At 33.7% G+C, this 5,988-nt stretch overlaps 1 pseudogene; it reads left to right on the top strand.

Annotated features, from left to right (window-relative positions):
• Positions 1-3,897: 3,897 nt before the first annotated feature.
• The window catches only part of LOC133309496 (protein Ycf2-like), a 4,037-nt pseudogene continuing 1,946 nt past the window's right edge, over positions 3,898-5,988 (top strand).

Below are 5,988 nucleotides of genomic sequence, written 5' to 3' on the forward strand. Positions count from 1 at the left end.
CCTAGAGCTAACTATAAATATCTGAGTTGTTATCCTTACTGTCCGCTGCTAGTTCCATCTTTTAGAACCTGTTTCACTGAAAGTCTGCTCCCTCGAAGGATCATTGTAGTCAAACAAACACAAACACAAAAGTCAGCAAGGCTGTTAATCTTAATCAAAAACAAATATATAACTTAATATAAAAGATGAACTCAAATAACAGCTGACTCAAATAATAATTCAATATTCATCATATATATATATATATATATAATTAAATCTATTATTATAAAATATCTTTATTAAATTTCTTTAGTGGGAAGAGAACCATGGTAGACCCGAGAAATCCTGTTCGTCTACCTTGTAACCTAGGAAACCCTGATAGTCACAAATAATCAAATTGACCATAATCAAAACATCTCTTTCTAGTGAGCACACACCTCTTCCCAAAGTTGCTACTAGTATCCCGAAAAACTCTGTCAGACACCACTTTGGGAAGAACGGATAATATCTGTTCACATCGTATAAATATATCAGAGGCATAAAGCCAAAAAATTGTGTTCATCACTTTAGGAGGTACCATCTCAAAGTTATCCCCCCACTAATTAATTAATTACAATCACACACAATCATCAAAATTCAATCTTGTCACAATTGTTATAGTTGGAAAATTTCCTTATCAATTTAATCAAGAGTATAATTTTGATTGTCTAAGAATATCAAAATTTTCATTATCCAATCATATCATAATCCAAATGTTCAATATCTAGTAAGGCCCAAATCAAATCATCATTCAAGAATATATTAAAATAAAACTCAAATCCGATCATATCAATATACATAATTCAATCATATTATTCAAATAATCCAATTATTTCTATTTATTATATTTAAAGGATTAAAATTTAATTTAAATAATTATATTTAATTCAATTATTAATACCAAAATAATTATACTATTAATTTCTAAAGTTAAAAAAATTAATTTAAATACCCTAAGGATTACATATTTCAATTGAAACCATCCTAAAATTTTATAGGGATTATGATTAAATATACAAAATTTCACATATATATATATATATATATATATATAAATAAATAAATATAACCTAAGGGAACCTAGGAACTCCAAATTTTATATACAAAAATATTCTAAGAGAGCATAGAGATTAAGATTATCCGGTCTCCATTTTCGCTAACTTCTAGAAGAAAAAGAATAATTTGAGGCAAAAAATTGATTGGTAACTAAAAGAATATAAAAATAAAATAAAACAAGCTTTTGAAGTAAGAAGATAGAGAGTAGTAGAGGAGAAGAAGAGTAGAGGAGAAATGTTGAAAATTGAATTGGTTTGGTTAGGTTAGGCCTCTGTTTATAGTTGAAGTTTTGGGCTCGGATATGGGTTTCGTGCAATTATTTCCTTATTATTTTTAATTTCTTATGGCTCATAATATCGCTAACTCATTACTGACTCATTATTGACTCAATGCTAACTCATCATATCTAATCAAATTACTAATCAAACATTACCAATCAAACATTAATGCATAAATGACCAATCAATTAATAATTCAAACAATCATAATTTATCATCTAATCCTAAATATATACACACACATTATTATTATTAATACTAATTTATAATATATTACTATTATTTTCTTGGGATATTACATTCTTACCCTTCTTAAAAGAAGTTTCGTCTTCGAAACTTAAAAGTTTGAGCTTATCAAATTAGCTAAAAGGCATGAGGTACTAGAATTTTAAAATTGTGGTACGCAAACAAATTAGCAAGTAGACAAAATGGTATAGGACAATAGGAATTATAGGATAATATACTATGATTTTCTGTATTTTTATGCTAATGAATTGCTAACTAATATATTGCTAACTCTCACCCCTCCCTAAAAGAAAAGTTTCGTCCTCGAAACTTAATTGCGTACTTTCTTCGAATAAAAACGGGTATTTATTACGTATATCGTCTTCTTCCTTCCATGTTGCTTCTTCTACCTTTTGACTCCTCCACAAAACTTTAACTAGTTTGATTGACTTATTTCTCAAAATTCTTTCACTTCTATCAAGAATTCTTACAGGATGTTCTTCATAGGTGAGATTCTGATCTATCTTGATAGACTTAGGCTGTAGCTTGTGCAAAGGATCTGGTATATACTTCCGGAGCTGAGATACGTGAAAAACATCGTGCACATTCTCCAATTCCATTGGAAGAGCTAGTCTGTATGACACTTCACCAATTCGCTCAATGATCTCATATGGGCCAATATAATTTGGACTCCTCGTGCCTTTCTTTCCAAATCTCATCACCCCATTCATCGGTGACACTCTTAAGAATACTTTTCTCCAGTCTTGAATTCTACTGGTCGTCGTCGTTGATCTGCATAAGACTTTTGCCGATCCTGAGCTGTTTTCATCTTTTCTTGAATCACCTTAACTTGTTCCATCGATTCTTGAATCATATCTGGACCCACAATGCCATCTTCTCGAAAATCATTCCAACATAATAGGCTTCTGCACCTCTTACCGTACAATGCTTCGTAGGGTTCCATATAGATGCTCACATGGTAGCTATTTTTGTAAGATAATTCGACCAAAGGTAAACACTTATCCCAAGATTGATTGAATTCCAAATCGCAGGCTCTTAACATGTCCTCAAGAGTTTGAATCATCCTATCCGCCTGTCCATCTGTAGCAGGATGAAAGGTTGTGTTGTATTTGAGTTGGGTTCCAAAAGCTTGCCGAACCTTAATCCATAAGTTTGATAAAAACCTTGTATCTCTATCTGAGACTATGTCCTTTGGGACTCTATGCAACCTCGCTATATCTCGCACATAAGCATCGGTCAACTGATCCAAACCCCATGTGTTTTTCTTGAGCATATTTCCTATGTCTTCTTGAGAAACAAGTGGGCTATTTCTTTGCAAAATTGTGCTCAATTTCATATGTGGCAATTTCGCCAAGATCTCTTCGTCAGTTGGGGGAAAAATCTGCATGAATCGGAATTTTTTAGGAACATATCGAGAGAGAATTGGATTTGGTTAAATAATGTGTCATTGGTAAACAAGGATCAATTTTTTAGCAAGGTACGGAATGTATCATCAAATATTCAAGATGATTCCATGAGATCTAATTTCATTCAAGTAACAGATTCTAGCTAATTGAAAGGATCTTGTGATCAATCCAGGGATCATTTCGATTCCATTAGGAATGAGGATTCGAAATATCACACATTGATCAATCAAAGAGAGATTCAACAACTAAAAGAAAGATAGATTCTTTGTTGGGATCCTACCTTTCTTCAAACGGAACGAACAGAGATAAAATCAGAGCGATTCCCTAAATGTCGTTCTGGATATTCCTCAATGTGCCGACTATTCATGGAACGTGAGAAGCAGATGAATAATCATCTGCCAAGAGCCAACCGTTCTTTTTTCTCTGACAGATGGTCAGAACGTCATCAAGATAATTATGTATTTTGTCTCAATTCATCCTATTTCATCAAATCCAGGATGGGATATGGTTCCGAAGGATGAACTGGACGGTTCCAATAAGAAGAACAAAAATCCGTTTTTTGGTTTATTTCATCTATTCCATTTATTTCATATGAAGAGAATGAATCTTTTTATCGAAGGATCATAAAAAAATGGGTCCGGACCTCTTGCGGGAATGATTTGGAAGATCCAAAGCCAAAAATAGTGGTCTTTGCTAGCAAGAACATAATGGAGGCAGTCAATCAATATAGATTGATCCGCCGAAATCTGATTCAAATCCAATATAGCATCTATGGGTACATAAGAAATGTATTAAATCGATTGATTAAAAAGAATCGATTCGATCGCAACTTCGAATATGGAATTCAAAGATATCAAATAGGAAATGAGACTCTGAATCATAGAACGATAATGAAATACACGATCAACCAACATTTATCAAATTTGAAAAAGAGTCAGAAGAGATGGTTCGATCCTCTTATTTTTATTTCTCGAATCGAGAGATCCATGAATAGGGATCCTAATGCATATAGATACAAATGGTCCAATGGGAGCAAGAATCTCCAGGAACATTTGGAACATTTCATTTCTGAGCAGAATAGCCATTTTCAAGTAGTGTTCGATCGATTACGTATTAATCAATATTCGATTGATTGTTCTGAGGTTATCGACAAAAAAGATTTGTCTAAGTCACTTTGTTTCTTTTTGTCCAAGTTACTTCTTTTTTTGTCCAAATTTCTTCTCTTTTTGTCTAACTCACTTCCTTTTTTCTTTGTGAGTTTCGGGAGTATCCCCATTCATAGGTCCGAGATCCACATCTATGAATTGAAAGGTCCGAGTGATCCACTCTGTAATCAGTTGTTAGAATCAATAGGTCTTCAAATCGTTCATTTGAAAAAAAGGAAACCCTTCTTATTGGATGACCATGATACTTCCCAAAAATCGAAATTCTTGATCAATGGAGAAACAATATCACCATTTTTGTTCAAGAAGATACCAAAGTGGATGATTGACTCATTCCATACTAGAAAGAATCGAAGGAAATCTTTTGATAACACGGATTCCTATTTCTCAATGATATCCCACGATCAAGACAATTGGCTGAATCCCGTGAAACCATTTCATAGAAGTTCATTGATATCCTCTTTTTATAAAGCAAATCGACTTCGATTCTTGAATAATCGATATCACTTCTTCTATTGTAACAACAAATTACCTTTTTATGTGGATTATGTGGAAAAGGCCTGTATCAATAATTATGATTTTACGTGTGGACAATTCCTCAATATCTTATTCATTCGCAACAACATTTTTTCTTTGTGTGACGGTAAAAAAAAACATGCTTTTTTGGAGAGAGGTACTATTTCACCAATCGAGTCACAGGTATCTAACATATTGATACCTAACGATTTTCCGCAAAGTGATGACGAAGGGTATAACTTGTACAAATATTTCCATTTTCCAATTCGATCCGATCCATTCGTTCGTAGAGCTATTTACTCGATCGCAGACATTTCTGGACATCTGAGATCGCTAAATGTTCAGGAGTTCCTCTATTTAATCCTTTTCCTTATTCTTGTTGCTGGATATCTCGTTCGTACACACCTTCTCTTTGTTTCTCGAGTCTCTAGTGAGTTACAGACAGAGTTCGAAAAGGTCAAATCTTTGATGATTCCATCATACATGATTGAGTTGCGAAAACTTCTGGATAGGTATCCTACAGTGGTCCCGCTTATGGGGTCAAATCAAGACGTTCTAAGAAGAAATATTGGAATCTCGTCGATCTCATAAGTATTATACCAAATCCCATCAATCGAATCGTTTTTTCGAGAAATACGAGACATCTAAGTCATACAAGTCAAGCGATTTATTCCTTGATAAGAAAAAAAAACGTGAATGGTGATTGGATTGATGATAAAATAGAATCCTGGGTCTCGAACAGCGATTCGATTGATGATAAAGAAAGAGAATTCTTGGTTCAGTTCTCTACCTTAACGACAAAAAAAAGGATTGATCAAATTCTATTGAGTCTGACTCATAGTGATCATTTATCAAAGAATAACTCTGGTTATCAAATGATTGAACAACCGGGAGCAATTTACTTACGATACTTAGTTGACATTCATAAAAAGTATCTAATGAATTATGAGCTGAATACATCCTGTTTAGCAGAAAGACGTATATTTCTTGCTCATTATCAGACAATCACTTATTCACAAACCCCATGTGGGGTTAATCGTTTTCATTTCCCATCTCATGGGAAACCCTTTTCGCTCCGCTTAGCCCTACCCCCCCCTAGGGGTATTTTAGTGATAGGTTCTATAGGAGTTGGACGATCCTATTTGGTCAAATACCTAGCGACAAACTCCTATGTTCCTTTCATTACAGTATTTCTGAACAAGTTCCTGGATAACAAACCTAAGGGTTTTTTTATTGATGAGAGTGACGATAGTGACCATATTGATAATAGTGACGATATCGACCGTGACCTTCGATACGGAG

The sequence above is a fragment of the Gastrolobium bilobum genome, unplaced genomic scaffold, assembly GCF_033153095.1.
Source record: "Gastrolobium bilobum isolate Gb01-03AN ecotype WA unplaced genomic scaffold, APGP_CSIRO_Gbil_v1 utg41031, whole genome shotgun sequence".
NCBI lineage: Eukaryota > Viridiplantae > Streptophyta > Magnoliopsida > Fabales > Fabaceae > Gastrolobium > Gastrolobium bilobum.